The 22233-nt window shown below is 42.2% G+C and overlaps 1 long non-coding RNA gene across 3 annotated transcripts in view; it reads right to left on the reverse strand.

Moving 5' to 3' along the window:
• LOC128145162 (uncharacterized) overlaps nucleotides 1-21564 on the reverse strand; it is an 86067-nt gene extending 64503 nt beyond the window's left edge. Inside the window, exons 1-3 of one of the 3 annotated variants that reach the window (XR_008236362.1) lie at nucleotides 21483-21564; nucleotides 19701-19806; nucleotides 18832-18917 (exon numbers count right to left, since the gene is read on the reverse strand). This is a non-coding gene — a long non-coding RNA (uncharacterized LOC128145162). Of the gene's footprint in view, nucleotides 1-16899; nucleotides 18952-19700; nucleotides 19807-20658; nucleotides 20915-21482 lie in introns of those variants that run through there. The other 2 variants (XR_008236363.1, XR_008236361.1) reach the window with 2 other exon arrangements.
• Nucleotides 21565-22233: the final 669 nt, after the last annotated feature.

The following is a 22233-nucleotide window of genomic DNA, read 5'->3' on the forward strand; positions in this document are numbered from 1 at the left end:
CCATTTATTAGAAGATTTTGCACCAACACGTACATCCAAGGAAGCAGAATTAAAGTAATGCATGCAACTGCGATTTCAGTTTTTCCCAGTTCTGGCAGCCTGGCTTTGCCCCCTTAACATGTCTTTTGAAGTGCATTGTGTACATGCAAAGTTTCTTCAACCTGGGGGGGGGGATTCAAACCAGGCAGTCAAATTCCTTTTTCATGGCAACCTGTTGACAATTGCACACCTGAGAGACAGAGTAAGAGCAATAACACTCAGCTCTGTTGCTTGAGTCAAAGAAACCAAAACCAGCATGTGGGTATCATCTCTTGCAGTGCCCCAGACTAGGAGAGAAAGAAGAACCCAGGAATCTTGTGTTCCAGGCAGTGTACTGGAAAGCAGCAGCATCCAACAGCTAATGACATCCCCCTGGCTGTCCCTCACCTACTGCCATCTTGTCCTCATTACCAGTCTGTCTTAACATTTCCCTTTCTTGTGTTCACAGCAAGTTTGGCCCTATTTCTTGCCTGTTTTGCTGCTTCTACTTGACACATGAATCAAACTGCAGCCAGCCTTCACTCACCCATCTTCCTCTGCTGCACAGTGCTTAGGAGCCTGCCAGGGGCATGGACAAGCATGAGAGGGTCTACCTTATCCATGCATCCCATCTGCCAGCTGAAGTCAATGGGACACGCTGGTGCATTTAAGATTAGACGTGCTAATACATAGTAGCATGCAAAATACACTTGCGTACCCAGTCTTCCTTCAGCCTCATGTTTTCTACCTTTGAAAAGGCTTAGCTCCCTTTATTTTTACCCTATTTTCTGCCCCTCTCTGCCAAACAGAATACATTTTCACAATCAAATAACTCCATATTCCCCAACATACAGATTGGGTTTTTTTGAGGCAGAACAAAAGAAATAACTTCTTCCAAGTGGTGCACAGTGCAGTTCTGGAGTCAGGGCAATTAGGCCTACAACTGACAAAAGAAAATGACTTCACATCCCAGCTGAAGAAAGCACATGGAACAAAATGTAATGTAAGAATGACACAGCTGAAAACAAAACAAAGACATGCCATTTTTCATAACAATGCAGATGTTAAGATATTGAAAATATTTTTAGCATTTACTAGGGAACACAAAAAAGAAAAGACCTATTGGGAATAGCAGTCCAGATCTACATTGTTCCCCTATTTTTCATGACATATACAATAGTGTGATTCCCCCCCTTCTATGAATTTAAACACTCAGCTCTGAAACAAACTCTTCATTTTTCCAGAAAAATATCAACATGTTCACTATTTTAAAATATATTCTACAGAGTTTTACCTGAAGCAACCCATTCAACTCTCTGCAGCTGGTTTTCCACTTTCAGAGGCCTTAATAGTCTGTAGATGGGCCTCACCTCAGTCACAACCATGCCTGAGCTTTCACACCCCCACTCCATTTTTAGTTTTGAGTTCTAGTATGCTGCACACTTAAGTCTCAAGAACTCAAAGTAACATAACTCAAAGTGCACATGTTTTATCTTGAAGTTGATTTGACACTGCAGGAGTTGATCACGTATGCTCACTCCATTGTTTGTTATCATCCTTTTCCACTGCCCTCTCCTCTAGAAATTATCTATAGCTGGGCGATCTACACATCCTTCAGTTGCTGAGAAAGGTAACTGCTCCTTTTCCTTTGCATGTGACCCAGTCTTCTGCATACACACTAATAAACTATACAGTAAAAACAGGAAGACCCACTACACCATGACAGTACTGCTCCCATCCCAAGCCACACCAGATTGTAAGACCTTGTGCCTTGCTTAATGTCACTCTGGGCCATCTTGCCTGAATATGCCCTGCACGATGGACCCCTGCTGTGCATTTGTCTTTGTCCCTTCCCAGCTCCCAATGACAAGATCAGTTTCTTGCTTTGCAACTCTGCTCCCTTTCCCCAAAGGGCGAAAACAAAGCACAAATGCAGCATTTGGAAATTCTGAATTCCCCCACCCATCCAAAAAATGGTTTGCTAGAGTAAGCAACTCCATATCTCTGGGGGACAGATAAGGGAGTCCCAGTATTCCCACTATAAGCTGATTCTCCAGTTTCCAACACTTCCTCAAGAACTGGTGTTCATGGCCACCTAACAAACTGGACTAGCTGAGGAGCACAGACAATGCCCCCAGCCTCTCAAAACTCAGCTCCACACTCAAAGAGATGTGACGGCACGGTACTGCCAAACACCGTGATGCTATGCCTCCTGCCCCAGCCCCACGTACATCTTGTGAGACCCCAACAGCATCACCCTTCATTCACACATGGAGGCTCTGCACATCTTAGCAGCACAAATTCACGAGCACCACACAGTCTGTGCAAATCCTGGATGCTCCCTCGAAGCATCAGACTTCCTGAACATACGTTACACAACACAGTCTGTAGCCTCATCTACTCTCTGGGATGGGAAGACAACTGCCAGGAATGGGCAATTACTGCTTAGGTAATTCAGGCCACTTATAAGCAGTCCCAGCAACAACTCACACATAAATAAGGAAGGGACCCACGCGAACTGAATTATGCTGGTGGTGACAACCCATATGCAGGCATAGTGTTTCCTGAGGAGCAATACATAGAGTGACAACGGAGAGGCTATAGGGAAAACAGTGGCAGTAACAGGCTGCTATCTCCAAATCCACACTCTGCATTGAAGAAGCCTTTGGGAAAGAGGATTACATGAACAGTCCTGTCAAGCCACATATAGACTTTAGCAGCTGAGCCGCCCTAGTCTAGTTTATATTGGATAGGAATACAGAATACGTTTTTGTATGAAAAAAGTCTTTAGGCTGAAGCTCTACAGTCCTTTTTCTGGGAGCATAACTTGTTACGGGGAACCACCACACACCACGAATACTTAGTGGCTGTCAAAGCCAATCATTATTGCAACATGTAAGAGGCTGAAAAAAAGGGGTTTAAGTGGACAGAAAGTGCACGTGTGGAGGAAGCTGAACAGCTCTGTGATGATCCCAACTTGTCAGTTGTCCAAAACAGATCAATAGTTCCAACTTTATTCATGCAAAAGCCAACATTTCATATTACATTGTAAGGGAAGAAATGCTGTTTGCATCTCCTCCCAAATTTGTCAGGCAGCTTTGCTAGGACTTCTAGGACATTGCACAGCTAAGAGTCTCCAGTACCTGTTTACCTACCATTGCCACTATCCATGACACAGAATCAGGGGGACATACTAGACCACTTATACGAGAGAAAGAGCTTTGGAAGGCCTGGTTTAGTCTGCCTGTGTTTAGTTACAAACTACCAGACAGGTGTTTCAGAAAGATCTGCCAAGATCAACCAGGAGGTGAAGGAGCTGCGGAAGAGATGCCTGCCTGCTTTAATTTAAGATGACATTACATTTCCAAAGTCATTTCAATAAACCAGAACTTTAGAATAGAGTTATTTGACTTGTAAGCAGCTCTGAGCAGGTTTTGAAAGGCTCCAGAACATGATTTTATAAATACAGAGCATAATCTTGCTTTAGTACAAGGCACCGGACACCATGGAGTTACTTCATAGGACAGCAACCCAAAATACAGCTTAAGTATCAGATATGAACGGAAGGCATGAAATGTCAAACAGGCATTTTTAACTCTCCCCCTCCCACAGGCAGGAGACATGACTGCAAGCAATCAGGCAAAATGGGGCCTGAATGCCAAGCACTGCAGCTCTTATTCCTTCGCGGTCTCCAGATAAACCTGCTTTTGCAGTCAACCAGCCAGGCTACTACCCGTACCCTCTAACAAAGGCACCCCAGATACGTGACCACAGGTAGTCAAGATCACAGAACAAAGTGACAGTAGCCTGTATGGGTGTCCTCTAGCTTAGGGAAAAAACCAATAATCTAACTTAACAGAAAGACGGAAACAGATTGCAAAGGGGCAAGCTGGGAACAGGGGAGTTCCCAAGAGCTCCTAGAGTTTGTAGGGAAAAAAAGTAAAATTTTTCTAGCTTTTCCCTACGTAAGAGGAAAGTACAGTTTGACTTAATTGCAAAGTGGTTAAATGTGAGTAAGCACACATGTAGACGACTCATTTTTAAATAACTACAAAAAGCAAGGAGTTAGAGAAGACACAGTTTAGGACTAGTTTCTTACTCTTAAGGCTCACACGGCAGAATCAGGTCTAAAGGAGTGCTACAAGACTCAGATACCCTGTATAAGCAGCCTTATCTCCAGTCAGGCCTGGTATCTCCCCAAAGTCCCAGCTGCATACACAAATAACACACAGTAAAGGCAAACTGTAATGCAAATGCAAGGTCATACTCCTCTAAGAACACAGAAAGTCGGTGCATGTCTGAAACCCGGGACTGTAACCTGGACGGAAGCTACTTTCATGGAGGTGTTAGATCACTTGCAGGCAGTGTTATGGCAAAAAGGGATTAGGGCAATCCCTAGACACCTAACAGAAATAAACTTGCCAATCTGGCTTTTTTTATGTATGCCGAGATCAACACTAGAATACATAGACATCGGAACTGTATGCAGAAGGTGCTAAAAAAAGTGGAGAAGAAATAGAAAAAGCCCCAAGTAATTTAAGGGATAAAAACTAAGTGTCTTCAAGTGAGAGTTAAGGATTTAAGTCTGCATAAATTATCAGTGAGGATAATTTGTTTGAACAGAGTACCAGGCCAAGTGATGGATTCTCTGTCATCCCCTTAAGTTTTTACAAGACATTGAACACAGCAGAATCTTTGCTGAGCACATCGCTGTGTCCTTTGGCTTGCAGGAAGTTTTAAAAGTTAGCATAAGGATCTTTCTGGCCTTGAAAAACTAGACTCTGAGGGCTGTGCTAAAGCTGAAGACTGAAATCTAAAGAAAATATTTAACATTTTAAACAAATAATGTATTTCCTATTTAAAGAAAACCACTTTTAAAGCCTAAGTATTAAGAGTGGGAAAGCACAAGCATTTCCAAATGCTAGGTTAGCATAACACAAATTTTAAGAAATTATTTAATTTCTATGAAATATTTTGTGTTCATTCTGTAACTGGGGAAAATTCATGTGAATGTCAGTCTCGCCTCCTACCAATTATGACCAAAATATTGCCTTTTACTTCCCATCAGTGACACATGAATACTGGCATTTTTATTTCAAAATTTGTATGTGAGGACAAAGTGAACATATTAGTAAAAGGTTGTGGTTAGTTAGGTAAACTCCCCGTGGTAAATTTAGTTATTTCCTGATCTCACAACTTAGTAAGACAGGAAAGTCTTCTGCCAGCCTCTACCTTCTCGACATATGGCAACTCATTTCAAACCAAGAAGAGATACAAAAAGCTCCCCTTTTGCAATAAAGTAATTAATCACTGTCTGTTAACATTCTTTCCTGCTTTTGTGTCACTTTTTAAAGGAATTCCCCACATTCTTCTTTCAAACTTAGATTTTAGGTATAGTACTAAGCAAATTATTAACATCAAATAAACAATTTAATTCTATGCCTCACAAGGCCATGGTTTTCTGCACATCTTCGCATACTTCCGCCACCCTCAATCCCCTCCCAGTGCATGAAGAAAAATTAACATAGAAAATTAAAACATAAAAAAGAAAATGAAAATACACATAGAAATGGGAGGGGGGGGTGCTGCAGAATCTGTAAAAGAATAGCAAGGTCAAGAAGTGCAGATACTAAACCCACTCACATTAAAAACAGAAATGCAATTCAGTTAATCAACCTATCATTTATGTTTCAACAATGGGTTTCTACATGAATTACAGGAGATACAAATAACAAATATTACAAATGTGAGCTTGAAATTTAGCTTCAAAATACACAAGTATATACATTTGAGGTAAACTTTCTAAATGAGATTAGAAAGACTAATAGTTGGTATGATGGGAAAGAGAAAATAGTTAATTAAAAGAACGCAAAAGAGCACACAGCAAAGGCTTCACCTGCTGTTTAATGTCTTTTGTATTATACAAAAAGCTGTTTTAGAGCAGAGACACCATTTTCTTCTAAATGTCCTAAAATCTATGCATTGTGAAGCATCATGTATGTCCTTAGTAGCAAACAATAATTATTGATTTAATAATAGCCTGGAAGCAGACCTCATGCAATCACGCATCAAGGGATAAGGAGTAAGGCCTCTGAGGTCTCAAAGGCAGCTTTGTCTCCGTAGAAGTCTCAACTTTTTCCAGAAAGAACAGACATGGGGACATACTACAAGAACTAAATTTCTTAAGTTAATATTAATTCATTAGTGACAACTTTGTAACAGCACCACATAATATTTTAGCCACATACTAGCTTCAAACATCTGTTCAATTCAGGTAAGACAGAAACAAAGCTTTCTACATGGCAAAACAGGACAGATTTTTTTAGAACTATGATGAAAATTCATGACTATATTATGAAGCCAATGACACCAGCCACCAGGTATTTGCAGCCCAATTATATGAGAGGCACCCTGAGAAAATCCCAGCTAAACTGTTTGCATTCTCTAATTTCCAACAGTCACTAAAAAAAGAAACACAACTCAAGCACCGAAATACTTGCAGGGTGTATTTTGTATCAAGTGTACACAGTTTAAGCCAACATAAACACCCAGGCCCTGTAAACTAACAGAAAGGCGTAATTCTCAATGATTCATCTTATTTCTCCTCTCCCAATACAACCAGCTACCATGGGCAGGGAGATCTAGCTCTTCACCAGTGGCCATCAAATCCAGCCTTACTGCAAGCTACAGGAGTCAGAAAGGAGCCTCTGCCCTTTGCTTACAGAAGCAGCAGAAGGGATACTTCACCTGGCACCATCTGCAAAAGCCATGGCTTTCTCTGGAGGGCAATTCAGAAAAAAAGCCTAACTTGGAAACTCAGAATTGCCCTAGAAACCCCAATCATTTTCCATTAGCCAGGGAGGAAACACAGTCAGTATTCCCACTAGACTAAAGATAGCCTTTGTGAATGCCCCACCAAAGTCATCAAAGCTAATGCCCTTCAACTAATACTCCAGCAGAAAATAACACTGTCTAAAAGAGGGGGAAAAAAGCCTAGCCTGACAAAGTGGTGCATAAAATGGATTTATCAGAGGGGGAGGAAAAGGATTATTATAACGAACATTTCAGTAAGACCAGCCTGAGAGAGTAACATTCAGTGTAAAAAAAAAAAAAAAAAGAAAAGAAAAAAATCACAGTAAACTGTCTGCCTTGGAATAGAAAAAACGTGCTAGATTTTCAAGGTGTCATGCAAGCCAAATGTCTTTATCAGTAGAGTTAGTGGAAAACCTAGTGACTAAATGGTAACCATGTAACCAGCTTGTAAAATAAGAGAAGAGAAGCTTCTTCGTAAGGGTCTTAGAGTAATACAGGCTGGAGATGGAAAAGGTGAAAGAACATTTGAGACAACTAGAGCAGGAACAAAAACATCTATGAATTTTAATAACAAGACAGCAGCATTTCTTTCATCACATAACCAAAAAAACACTCAACTGCCACTCAAGGAAAGTCCTGTGCTATTTCAGAAACATTTGGTCTAAGAGACAAAACTTTTTATCAATTCTGATACGCTTCTGTATAAAATACCAAATTTTCTGAATAAAATATTCCCCAGTTTAAATGTGGACAATTAGATGGACATCTTTTGACAGAGCATGGCCACTGAAGAACAATAGGAAAAAAAAACTTGCTGAGCAGGTAGCGGTCAAAATTCAGATGAAAAACAGGAATCGTGTAACAAGATTCATTTGACAAAATGACTGTTAAATGGACCTTTTTAATAATATCTGTTTAGTTATTCAGCCATTATGTCTTTTGCCTGGGCTACACCTTTTCCTTTTGTTTTTTATTCCCTAGACCTTTTGATAAATTTTTGTCACAACCTCTGACTGCATTAAATGTAAAGAACCTGATGGACACGTTCCTCTTTCCCACTGAACAACTTAACCTCTACTTCTAGCTTCAAAATTCTTGCCTGAGTGCCACTGCTCATCAAGTTATTTAATGTCTGTGCTTTTGATAACAGCTACATGTTTTTCTCTCTAAAACTTCATTTTTTACACCATACCACTCCCCAAAAGCCTCACAGCTAAGTTTGATTTAACTCCCGAAGAATTTTCCAGCTTCCCAGCTTTGTATCATCCACAGGCTTCATCAGCTTTTCACTATGTTCCAAGACATCACTTAATGAGAAGTAAAACAAAAGGAAATTTCTGTGGGACAAAACTTTCTTCTAACTTGAATCATTAAAATAAAATCAAACTGAAAGTAATTATTTAACCAGTTACAGTTTAAGAACAGCTCAGTAAAGTATTTAAGCAAGTAAGTAGTCCATCTAGCTTCAAATTCTTAAAAGCTTTCTACGTTCTGCTGAATCAAAGGACCTCTAGCAGACTTCTTGGAACAACTGCTACCTTCTGAAAATTTCAAAGCTCATTACAAGCACTACTACCACTCTCCCCCATGCCCCAGCCCAACAAATGCAAAGCAATCCTTTTTTAGGTTGAAATTTTCGAGGTCTGTCTATGCAAAAAAAAAAAAAAAAAGGTGGTTCAAACTTTTTTAAAAAAATAAGTGTTTCTTTTCACTGAAAGACTTCGTGAAAGAAAAGATTCACAAGATCTTTTTGCAAGAAATTCATACAACCATAGAATCGTTTACGTTGGAAAAGACCTCTAAGATCATTAAGTCCAACTGTTAACCTAGCACTGCCAAGTCCACCACTAAACCATGTCCCCAAGCACCACATCTACACGGTCTTTTAAATACCTCCAGGGATGGTGACTCAACCACTTCCCTGGGCAGCCTGTTCCAATGCCTGACAACGCTTTCAGTAAAGATTTTTTTCCTAATATCCAATCTAAACCTCCCCTGGCGCCACTTGAGGCTATTTCCTCTCATCCTATCGCTTGTTACTTGGGAGAAGAGACCGACCCCAACTCGCTACAACCTCCTTTCGGCAGCTGTAGAGAGTGATAAGGTCTCCCCTCAGCCTCCTCTTCTCCAGGCTAAACAACCCCAGCTCCCTCAGCCGCTCCTCATAAGACTTGTGCTCCAGGCCCCTCACCAGCTTGGTTGCCCTTCTCTGAACACGCTCAAGCAGCTCAATGTCTTTCCTGTAGCGAGGGGCCCAAAACTGAACACAGGACTCGAGGCGTGGCCTCACCAGTGCCGAGTACAGGGGGACGATCACTGCCCTGCTCCTGCTGGCCACACTGTTCCTGATACAGGCCAGGATGCCGTTGGCCTTCTTGGCCACCTGGGCACACTGCTGGGTCGTATTCAGCAATTTAATAATTCTTGCAATTATTTTTTGGCTCTGTAGGACAATACTGGAACTCAAACTTGAAAGTTACTATTTTAAATAGAAGATTCCCTCAATAATAGAGCTGTGTATTTCAGTGTATTTCATCCAAAAGAAACTGCTCCTGATTTAACAATTTTAAGAGCACTGGGGAAAAAAAAGAAGGGGAAAAAAAAGAAAAGAAAAAAAAAGATACACCGGGCAAAAGCCACAGAACTCTTTACAGAAATCACTAAGACTTCAAGCCCTAAGAGTCTTATTTACATTCTTATCTACATCCACCTTAGTCATAATGTCCCATTTCATGTGAAAACTAAATGGCTCTATGCTGGAATGGGCCGACTTTTGCATGTTGGAGTCTAAATGTATAGTTAAAAGGTTACATTTGGCAGAGTTGTGAAATACATCTCTGATTTTATCAGAGATGTCCCCTCCGCTGCCCAGTATTTTAAAAAATAATCTTTTTAAATTCACAAAATTGCACCTAACCAGTCATTTTTCCTTTTGTAACATTCCAATATAGACCAGGTTCAAGTAGAAAGGGAGGTTACAGTTCTGTTCTTAGTCTTAGCATTCTCAGTCACCATCTAGAAGTCAATCTGTAGTGATGAAGTAAAACAAAACGTGGCTGCTGCAGTGGAGGCAGCAACAGACGAGGATTTACACAAGATCGTTTGGACAATGTTCAGCAGATCTCAAGTTTTAGCTGGACACAGCACAGAGACATGAATTAACAGCAGTCTTTGGGAGTTAAAAGTTAAGAAACATAAGGCTGATGAAAAAGGATGAGCAAAACATATTGCCCCAGAACAGCTACTGTCTCTGGATGCTGCAACTCCTTGAAATTCCACCTTGCTGACACTGGTCCAAACGCTAAGTGAAATAAAAGGCTCCGATACAAGCCATGCACCACTGCTCCTAGCTGATAGCAGACTGGTCCCCAAAGTAAAGCCAGAGCCCTGCAGTAGATAGATGGGCTCCTTATCTAGGCGGTGGAAAGAGATAAGTCTCAGAAGGACAAACCAGAGTGCCCGGCCAAAACTGGAAACAACCCAGGCCTAACCAAGTGTAGACACTGACCTTAAATCCTGCCTTAGCCTGGACCCTGTGCTGTAGGCTAGGGCCTTACTTCCACGTGCAATCCAGAACCCAGAATTATCTCCCAAGGTCGGGTACCTCTGCTCATCCTTTCAGCAGATGAGCGGGACTCTTTCCAAATGGTCTGAAGGGAAAGTTGGGTAAGTAGCTCAGGTACTTCCCTGACAGGACGGACTTGTGACTACAGCACAATCACAGTCCAGTCCCACATCTCTAAAGATGCTAACCTAACCCTCAGGCTAGCAGCTCTGTGGGGCGAGCAGCCTTGCCTTTCACTCACTGCAGAAACTGTACAGCAAAGAACCGGACCACAGAAACAGAGCAAGTGGAGCCATGACTGGCACTAATGTGGAGAATCAGAAGATTCTTGAGTTCTTTGGTCTTTGGCTTTTTCTAACCACCATGTTCCCAGGAACATTTTACATTAAACCAAGCATGCAACAGAGTTTATGAGCTACTTATGCTACAGTCTTAGAATTCACAAGCCATTCAACAGAACCCTCCTGTTCAAAAGCATCTTCACCATACCCGACAAAATCTTACACCTTTACAGATTCCTAATTTAACATGCAAATGCCCACATCTGCAAGCACTTGAGATAACATGGTTTAAGAAGTTGCCAGTACTGGCTTAGTCTCTGTAATTGATCATACGCATGTTTATCTGTTGAGGTAAAATGTGTTAAACTGAATAACCCTCACAAGGCATTTGCCATCAGAAAACTGATGCAGCGCAGTACCACTTCAGGTAGTCCAGCTTGTTCTGACTGAACAAGCAAAATAAAAAAGGTAGGCAAAGCTTCTTTAAGCTTCATAAAATGACCAGATTTGGGTCAATGGAGTTAGCACTGTTATGTCTATCTTTAATACACTGCTAAATATTCATTCCAATTAGAAATTATTTGTGCATGGAGTAAAGGAACAAGGGTGACAATGTTTACAAGTTTCAGAAAACACCGAGATAGGTCAAAATCTAAAAAAACCCAAAACTATAACATTTGTGTAATTGGGTAGTGATTAAAGATAAAACCGCAGAGAAGCAAAGAAAAAACAGAGAAACAAAAACAGAAAAGAAGGCATATCTAAAAGGAGAAAAAGCAATCGGCAACAGTTTCAGTCTCTGAAATTAGAGGACTTGCAATTTCTTTGCATTCTCAGGAGCCAGCAGGACGCAAGGCTGTAAGAGCTGATGTCAGAAGTACGTCTGTACCTGGCCACTGGGCTCAGCAGAGACCTGATAAGCAGGTTTTTGTGGGCTCTGGCATCCATTTTATCCAAGGTTTCATAAGAATTTACAACTTTATTTGTGAGCAACACAGACTTCATATAACTGAAATCTGAGTCAAGGACAACATGTGACTTTCATTTTGACTTCAGAATTATTATTATTTTTATTATAGACTGCACAACCATGTCAATTATCAGGCACACTAAGAACCAGCCAGATAAAAACAACAAATACGATCAACTATTTGTAAGGCATTAGAGAGTCACTACAGAGCCAGACACTGTCCCCAAAACAAAGAGAGATATACACCAAGTCTAGCTGATATTAAAAAGAAGGGGGAAAAAAAGGTACATATGCAAAAGTTTCATAATACTGAAATATACAACCTGTCTTCTCAGATCATTTTGCATTAGAAAATTGTAACTGAAATAGTTTCCAAAGAACTAATTTCATTCAATAAAAAAAATATACAGCAGTGTCCACTTCCTGAGATAACACTGGAATAAATATTGCTTGAGAAGTGTGCTATGGCTGGTGCATTCTCTTATCTATTTAAGACCACGTGTTATGGTTTTAAGTATGGTTTTAATAGATGTGAAAGTCTAACCCTCTGAGTACACTACTAGTGAAGTTCTGTTCTATGGTGTCTGGTACCAAATTGCTTTTAGAAAAAAAATTAAAACTTACTATCATCTGTGCTGACCAAAATCTCCTTTAATGTCAGGCTGCCAGTGGTTCAGCTTCATTACCTAACTACATTAATTACCAAATAAAGAGGAAAACAAGATTTTTCTTACACTTCTTTTTCTTTGGTATCATATTCCATTAGAGGAAATTAAAATGAAAAAAAATTACTCTTATAAGTATGTTTTGCTATTATTGAACACATAGGAAAACTCTAAAAACTTCTCAAGGAGATGATCAAAATATCTAACCTAACGAGAGGACTGGTTTTTCTCCCATTCTTGAGAAAGAACAGTGTGTTGGGGGTGTTCGGTGGGGTACATAATTAACCCTTTCTTTCAAACAGGCTCTATTGCCTACCTTTTGTAATTTACAAAACTCTGTATGATCTCTTTTTGTATGATTTATCTTTTTATTTCAGAAAAGTCTTTGATTTTACTTTTTTTTTTTCCCTTAAACAGAGAAGTATTTTAGTCTCATTTTTAATACAGCTCTTAGCTTTGTCAGGCAAGTATAGAAAACTTTGTGGGACAATCTGAACTTTAAGTACGAAATAGGCACTTCTTCATGAAATCTTTAAAAATGGGTTTAGCTAGTATTGTCTTGCTAGGTATTTTTATCTTAGTACCACTGGAAAAAAAAAGTGACCTACTAAAACCTCTAGAAATATCAGGTCTGACGCTAACATATAGAATGAGTATATTCAAAGGCCAACTTTGACTTAAGGAGGCCAGTCATCTTTGTCTCCCTTGTCAGTCTGTAGCCAGCATGGACAGACAAAGCCTCCTCTAGAGGGTAATTCAGAGCAGAAACTGGCTTGGGGTGCTCCGTATCACCCACTGCAGAAGCCCATTTATTGTCACTGACCACAGGAACCCAAGCAATCTAACTTTCCTGCGTTAAAGTTAACTTTTGCATGTACCCCAAAATCTATTCCTGTAATTCCTTAGGGGGCGTAGCACTGTGTTTGCACTGATTCTGTACCTCATGGCTGGCTGTACTGACACAAGCTCATAAGCCTTACCACTGGGATACTCTTCTTTATTTTAATTTGTCACTGGGTTGGATGACTACATAATTCTTGTTTCATAACTTCTACATCCTTTTAATATTTAAATGCCATTTTCATGTCTAACGGTCAAATCATCCTTTTTTCTTAATAACCTATTTTCTCCAAGTTCAAGTCTAATATAGCTTTAGTCCTTACGGTCAGCATTTTCTTTAGGGGACTGCAATTCGTCTTTATTTTTAATACTAATAGCCATATTCAGTCAGACCAAAGATACATCTATCCCCATATTGTGTCTTTAGCAAAGGCTGAGAGCAGAGGTCTGGAGAAGAGCACTAGGACAGAGAAAGCTTGCAGGGATGCACCTCAGGATCCCCCCCAGCCTTCAGGGACTGGGCTTTGTTCTTCTAAGCAAGAGGTGATGCTTTGGCACTGAAAGCCCACACCCAGATAAACCTTTAGTATGTACAGTGGCTCACAGTTAAACTACGCACTATGAAAAAAATACAACCTCTTACTTGTTCTGAATCTGTCACTTGATAATTTTATTTGATCCCCTCTGGGTCTTGTACTACAAGACACAGTTAATGAGCGTTCCCTGTTCATTTTTTCCATTACACTCCTATATAGATTTTTATCATTTTCATCTTTAGCTATTTCTTTGCCAGGCCGAAGATTCTTAATTTATTTAATTGCTCTTTATCATCACTGCCACCCATTTCTAGTTCTATTATCTCTCCTTTTTTTCCCTCACCTTTCCTTTAAATGTGGGGATCAGAACTGCACCCAGAGCTCATGACAAAAGCACAGGCAGTTTATAGACTGGCATAACAGACTTCTGTTCTGTTGGCCATTCTTCCCTAACTTTTTTTTTTTTTTTGACCAGTCCTAATCACTTAGCCAATGCTTGGATTTACCATGGTAAGCTCTCTACAACATCGCTTCCTTTGGTGCTAATAGTTTACAGTCTCAATAATAGCAGGATTGTTCTTCCCTGCATGCATTACTTCATAGTATCAGCAGCAAGTTTCATCCCCAGTTACTAAGCATCACAAGATCCCTCTTTAGCTCTTCATAATTAGCTTTCATTTTTGCTACCCTCATTAACTTAGAATCACTCTGCACTCACTTTCCAGACCACCAATACATACGCTGACTAGTGTGATCCCTAGCGCAGATCCGTGCACAACTCTATCGGTGACCTCTGTTCCCTTTTTGAAAACAAGTCATTTATTCCTACCCCATCTTTTAATCAACTATCAGTCTAGGACAAAACTTTCCTCTTATATCAGAGCAGTTTCATTATGCTCAGCACCTTTGGTGAGTAGTTCTCAAAAGACTTTCTGAAACCCAAGCGTACTGCATCAGTTAGATCACACTTACTCACAACCTCAACATTGTCTTCAAAGACCTCTACCAGACCTGTGAGGCTGTTCTGACTCTTTCCTGGTATATCAAATTTGTCCACAAATCCTTTAGTTTTCTTCTTCACTATATTTACCAGCAAATTAGCTGGTATGAATGCCAGTCATACTTGTCTTGTTCTTTCCTTCAGGCTTTCTGGAAGCCTTTTTAAAAACTGGCATCACCTTTGGCACCCTCAACTTCATTGCTGACACAGCAGTATTGTGGTGTCAAACACCATCGTTACCAGTTCAGCAATTTTATACCAAGACATCTTCTAGAGGTCTTGGCTGCATCCAGAGCTGGCAATTTGCTGTAACTCATTTTTATCATTTTATTCTAAAATAAATGTCCCAGCATCACTTTGATTTGGAACAGGTGCCTCAATAGGACCTTGTGCTTCTCTCCCCACAGAGAAGAGATTTTGTCCAGGAGTCTGAGCTCCTGCACAGTGAATGCGAGTATCTCATACTCTTTCAGCAACAGTGCAGTCTTCTTTGAACTTTTAGATCTTAGTTATCTATTGGCCCAATGGCCTTCCTGTTTCTGATGTTTTTGAAAGAGTACTTATGACAAGCTTCTCTGCCTTTTACAAGGGATGTATCAGGCTTTAACTTGTTTTACCGTGTATTTTATGTTTAATTTTCCCAATTGTCACCTTTTTTTTTTTGGAACACCTTTTTGTTTTTGAAGGATATCTTTCTGTTCCTTACAGCCTGCTCAACCACGCTAACTGTTTTTTCTTAAATCTTTTTAAAGGGTCAGAGAAGCAGTTGTTAGGGGATATGCATTTGTTCTGAGTCTCTCCACACTGGCTGCAAGCATTTTACTGTTCCTCTTAGCAGGCTTTCCATAGAAACCCTAACAGGTGTCCTGCTAGCTACTTTCTCTGTGGTAGGCCTATACTGTCAATAACTTACGTTAGAACTAGGCATTCAGTCCCTCCATCTTACCTTCTAGTCTTCTAGCATTTGCATAGAAACACTTCTATTTTGGTCTGACTGCCTATTCTGTGCTCCTAAATTGGACCTGATTTATTCAGGCAGTTCTTCCCTGTTTTCTACATGACCTTCATCAACTACTGTCCTATGTACAGCAATGTTATGGACTTCAATCCCAGAGGCTGTGTCATCTTGACCTGTGTGCCCTTTCTGCTTGTCCTCACACAGGGTATTGGGATTACAGTGCAGACACACTGCAGTGGTCTTTACTCTTAACCTTCCATCTAGCAAGTCAGATGTTGCTTCCAGCACTATTTTGGTAGCCTTTCTATGTCACCAGCACTTCTCCACCAGCTTCTCCAGCACTAAAAGATAGTCTAGACTCCTTTTGTTGTAAGCCACCTTGGCATGTAGTTGGAAGGTTACTGTACGCTCCCTTCCAGCATCATAAATCCAGTTAGTTGCACTCCACTTAGTTAAATGGAGCGTGACTCCACCATGGCAGGAGATGTCCTTCTATCATCTAGAACGAGCACCATGCAATGGCATTCTTAGAGCAAAAGGATACTTGGCCATCACCTGAGAGCAAGGTCGCATCTACAGGACATAATTTCAGGATGATTTCTCCTTTACAGGTTTGACGTCCTCCTACATTAGGACTTAGTTCTCATAAAAGCCAAGTGGCAGCCCGCCGTAAGACAGCAGTGGGACCACCTGCCTGGAGGTTTACTTTACACATTTGCTAATTAAAGATATTTTCCTTACACATATGCCTAGCACGTTGTGACTTTCACAAGAGTCCACTTCAGTTATAGCAATCTACAATAGGCATCTTGCAATGTCGTAACCATCCCTTTGGTTTAACAGCTGTATTAATACTGTTGAGATTAAGAAAACGCTACTTTCTTCTAACTGGAGATCTGGTATGCACCTCTAGCCTAAGAAGTCAAAGTGTCTAAGCCAAATGGCCTCAGACACGCTGCTTGTGCTCTAGGCTTTACTCTCAGTGTATTCCATCTGAAGTTTTCACTTTGTACTTCCCCCTCCAGAGACTTTGATTTAAACCATCCTCATCCTCCTGATAGATGATCTATTGGTTTTCTAAAAATCTGCCTTTGATACTGGACTGGTTGGTTGGTCCCTGTTAAGGTTTCACAAAATAAATAAATATAAATTAAAAAAAAAAAATCTTTTCTCTGTCTTCCATTTAGCATCATTAATCCATGAGCTTAGTACATTTCTCCAGGTTCCAACAAACCATTTTCAAGACAATCCTATACAAGTACTAAGGAGTGAGAAAGTTTATTTTTTCTTGTGTAAAACCCTGGTTACATTAACAGACATTTCCGATAACTGCCAGGCAATCATGCTTTATAATCTAACAGATTACAGCCATCTTTATGATAGTGTGAAATGACTGATTGTGCAAGCCCTTAAACACGGTTTTCTTAAGACAACAGAACACATAACCAGCCACAACTTTCAGTTCAAAGCAGAAGCGCAAGACATTTTTCCAAGATGCAGCATCTGTTGCACTGTTAATGGGAGCTGTACTTACAAATACATCCTGCATCAAATCAAATAGCATTCCATATAACCAAGACTTGCTGATTCAAAATGGGACCTTACATACTTAGATTCCAAATTTAGATTTCTTACTATGAATTCTACTTTCAGCTACAGCAAGTCTGCTGTATTTTATTAGTTATAATGTACACAACTTTCAACACAAAAGAAGTCTTGAGGGTTTCCCACACACACACTGTCACTGCTGTATTTATAGGCAAGATGATTAAACATTTGTATTTTATTGTAAAGGATAAATTGTACTATACAGTAAAGAGAAATGCCATACTAACCGATTCATAAAACAAGCCTGATTTTTCAGTTGATAGAAAATGGTTCTCCTTCCCTCTCCACCATCAAATCTAATTTAAAGTAACCCAGTGTAGTGCAAATACATTAGATACTTAGTAATCTCCAGTAATGGCAGGGAAACTCATCACAAATTGCTGAATGTTATGAATCATCTTGTGAACACATAACTGCTATACACTGCAAAAGGCGCTTTAACAAGTAGTTTCATTCATTTATGTCAATACTTCATAATTAGCACAGAGAAGCGTCTGTAAATTGAACTCTTCAGCATCACACTGCTTAGTTACCATTTTTCTTTTATTTAATATTTTGAACACTTGATGTAATGGAAGACCCCATTAAAATTTTGTGCCAATGACAAATGACATTTTCATTTTCTGTTGCAAATGTGTTAGCACAAACTAACGAACTCAACAATGTTCAACAAAGCCATAAGCATAAGCTGACCCATACTACATACAGTTCAATTGACTTTATCAGGGCTATTAATGTAAGTTTTTAAAGTATACTTAACTCCTTCGCTCAATAAGAAATAATAATTAAAAAAACCCTACAGGGCTGTATAGAAATTAGTGCTGATGCTTTTTTCTCCGCACCTATACCTGAGTGGGTCTCCTCTTAGAAGTAACAGGTGACAAGCAATAACATGATGGCCAGGCAAAGATGGTTAGAAGAGCTCTCCCCTGCAGAATAGCCCTGAAGATCTAGACTTATTCACTTTTTTTTTTTTTTTTAAATTGAAATTAAGAACTGTGATAGCTCTTCAGGGTACTCTATCCAAGGCACGCTGTATTTTGAAAGCATTTCGGTGGGACTCACAAACCCCACTCAGAGATCAGTGGCTTACTATTCACCAACAGAGATACAGCCTCTCTACAGCGAGCTTACAGCTTCAGGGCTGGGGTGCCCACAAGGCTATACCTGAAGTATAGTTTCCTGGATGTTATTTTAAACAGTGGGTAGAAAAAAATCATTTTGATTTGGATTCCAGAATCTCAAGATGCCAAGCTACTGTAATTTAACAGTTTATTGGCGACAGCTGGTTGGTTATACCTAATGGGATGTATGCTCTTAGCCCATTCTAACAGTGCAATAAATCATTCTGTGTGCAACTTATTTTGCAACTGGGGACAACTAAAACTGTGCCCAAGGCCAGTTACTGCAGGGTAGCCAACACAAGGTGACTTTGTCGTTTGTGGTATAACCACGTTCTCTCGGAATCAATTTCAAGGTTTAGACAAAATGTCTTCTTAGACTAGAATAAGAACAGCCAAATGCAAAAGTATAAATATATTCATAAACAGTGATAATTCCACTTTGACACTTCTTACCAGGATAACTTCCCACTCATCAGTTCTAAAAAATCCTCAAGCTCCAGCTCTGAGTTTGTCCCATCCTCCATGGCTTCCCAGGAATCCTGGAATGCAGACCCACGGACTAATTTCTACAGCCTGTGCACATTGATGTGAACATACAAGAAAAGCTTTGCCTCACTGTAACGTTGCTAATTAATGAGAAAAAATAATTACTAAGGTAATCTAGTATTTCCCTTTGCTTTGAAATATGAGAGGTAATCATGAGCTCTTATTATGTACTGCTTAATTTTAGCTTTTTTTTAAAAAATAGAAAATAGTGTTGTAAAATTTTTTTTTTTTAATCTTACAAGATTTAACCCTCAATACCATACACGCATTACCACTGGACAGTTACTTGAAATGCCATCTTCTTAATTACATCTCTGCAATTCTCCTCATACTTTCGATTCTTCAGTACTCATAAAAATAGTACTGATAAGACATCCAAAACATCCAGACACGCAAATCTTTCTATTGCATCTGAAGTTTCTCCATTTCAAGTATATTCAGGTCTGTAAGTACTGCTAGGTTCATCAATACGAAATGTACTTATTTAAAGGGAAAAAAAATTAGTATCTTCATGCAACTTGGTGCTCTGATTTTTTATAGTTAAAATAAACAATAAAAAAGTGAGAAAATCCCACCTCTCCTTGCCTACTGCCTTCAAAGTATTTTTGCTCCTTTTAGTAATCAAATATAGATTTTTCCATGACATTTTGATTAGGCTCTTACTGTGAATACATTAAGTGATAATTAGTCCAAAAATACCCATTGAGCCAGGAACATCAGAATACAGTAAATACTGGGAGCACCATAGACAGTTGTATGAATCACTTTTTACATACCTGTGGTTTTCCAGGTTCCTGTGCTTAGTCATGAGTACACTCTTCATTTTCTCGTACACAGAATATAATTTCTGCCAATTTTTGTTCTTGGCTTCTACACTGCCACCTGTAGTCATACAAGAGAAATTAGAGAAATTAGCCATACTTTATGCTGCAAATCTTATTACCATAACGTTTCAGCTCACTTGTTTTTCTATACAACCATTCTAAAGCATTCCCCTTTGTAAAAGGTGTATTAAGATACTCAAATGGAGTTACTTGCAATTTTCACTTTCATAAATTTCAGGAAGGAAGAAAAACCCCAATCCCAACTCAGTTTAACCCGAGAGAACATTTAAAACTCTTAAAGACGGCTATGGGCTTTACAGGTTTTTATGGTATCCGTGTTGTTTAGTGGACACATCATAACCTTGACAGAGCAAGGTGACTTCTGAAGTGGGAATACAAAAAACATCTGCACTTAGTTACTTGGTAAATACAAAACCTAATTGGATTTGTTCTTCCATCTGAAAAACGAACACAGTTTTACAGAGAGAGAATTCCATGCTCAGCTTAGTTACCTTACATAGGTTGTAAAGAAATGCATACAAAAAAAGGCTAATATTTGGAAGAACATCTCATAGAACTAGAAGTGATCTTGAACTTTTTTATGCAATGAAAACCACTCAATTTATTCCAGGCTTACTGCACTTTGAGCCATATGCCACAGATTCTGCCGAATTAACCATTTACATCAAAGTAAGACCTAAACGCAGAGTACCCACAGCCCTCTTGTTAATCCTTTCCTGAAAATAGGATAAAATAGAAAATTCAAGCCTTCCTGGAAAAAGCAAAGCTTTCTGGTGTTCAGAACGGGGGTTTCACCGAATAACGAAGTTTCAGAGTACAAGCTCTGGGGGAACGCTGGCTTTTGCGTGTGCATGAACTCCCCCTTCTTCCAGTTAAGAATTGCTCCTACCATGCCTGGAAGCAGCCGTCCGAATGCTCCCACTACGTCTCTATCTGGAAAAACGCTCTCAAGTCATTAACGGACGGCAACTAACTCATTTCAGCACGCCGCTGCGAGCGCACGGGTGACTACGGCTGCCCGGGTACCTGCACCCCTGCGCTACCCTACGTCAACGGTAATCGCAGCCACGACCAGACATCTCAAACTGCAATAGAAACCGAAATTAAACGCGATTTTTCCAAGAACAAGTTGCTCTTAAAATAAATTAAAAAAAAAAAAAATTAATAAATAAACCCCCAAGCGCCGGTGAGGGTGCCTGCGCCCCGAAGCACACGTCCAGGTAACCCTCTCGCCCTGCCACGGCGCAGCCACCGCCGGCCACCCCCGGACGGGAAGGCACCCACGGCCGCGGGGGACCCCCCCGGGGACCCCGCCGCCCTCCCAGCCCGGCTGCGGCCGCTCAGGTGCGCGCCGGGCGCCGCCCCGCTTAGCGGCGCCCACGGGCACCCGCCGCCGCCCCCCCGCAGCCGCCGCGGCACCCCGCGGTCCCACACGCCCGCGGTCCCCCCCACACACACCCACCGCCCCGCGAAGCCTCTCACGGCCCCACACGCCGGCCACCCCTCGGCCCCAGGAGGCCCCTCACGCCCACGCCACCCCCACGAAGCCCCCTCACCGCGACGCCTCCCACCCCAGCCACACACGCCGAGCCGCCGGGCGAGGTGCCTCCCGCCGGGACGGTGCCGGAGGCGGCGGCGTGGGGGGGGGGGGGGGGGTGTCACCGCTAAACCCCGAGGGTCCGGCGCCGCGGGGAGCGGGCGCTGCCCACCCACCTGCGCTCGCCGGGCTCCTTCGCGCCGCCGGCCGGTGCCGCAGGATGAGGCGGCGGCGGCTCCTCCTCAGCAGCGCGGCTCCCTCCTTCCCTCTCTCCCTCCCTCTCTCTCTCTCTCTTTCTCCCGCCGCCGCCGCGCAGCCAGGGGGAGCCGCGCGTCCCGGGTGCCGCCGCGCCGTGCCGCGCCGCCCGCCCGGGATTCCTGCGGGAGGGCGGGCAGCAGGGAGGCGGCTCGTCGCTCGGCACAGCCTCCCGCTCCTTCTCCGGCTCCCTCCTTCCTTCCTTCCTTCCCGGGCACGTTTACCGCCGGTGCCCGCCGCACGGCGCGCACCTCCCGCCTCTCCCGGCCCCCTTCCCTTTTTATCGCGGGGCCGGGGCTCCCGCCGCCGCCGCTGCCACGCGGGGGGCAGCGCCGATCGGCAGCCGCGCCGCTGCCTACCCACGGCCGGCCCGCCCCCGCCGCCGCGCTCGCTCGCCTGCACACACACGCTCGCACCGCCCGCCTGGCTCCCCCCCCCCCCCCAGCCAGCCCACCTGTCCGCGCCCCGCCGCCGCGGCCCACGCAGCCGCCCGCCCACGCGCCGCCCACGCGCCCGCCGGCAGCGCCCCGCCGCCGTCCCCCGTCCCCCCTCACCGCGGTCGGCCCCGGGCGTGGGGGAGCGGCGCGGCGCGGCCCGGCCCGGCCCGGCCCGGCCCGGCCCGGCCCGGCCCCCGGCAGCGCTGGGGCTCTGCGGCTCCCGCCGAAACGAGCG

The sequence above is a fragment of the Harpia harpyja genome, chromosome 8 (genome assembly GCF_026419915.1).
Source record: "Harpia harpyja isolate bHarHar1 chromosome 8, bHarHar1 primary haplotype, whole genome shotgun sequence".
Lineage (NCBI taxonomy): Eukaryota > Metazoa > Chordata > Aves > Accipitriformes > Accipitridae > Harpia > Harpia harpyja.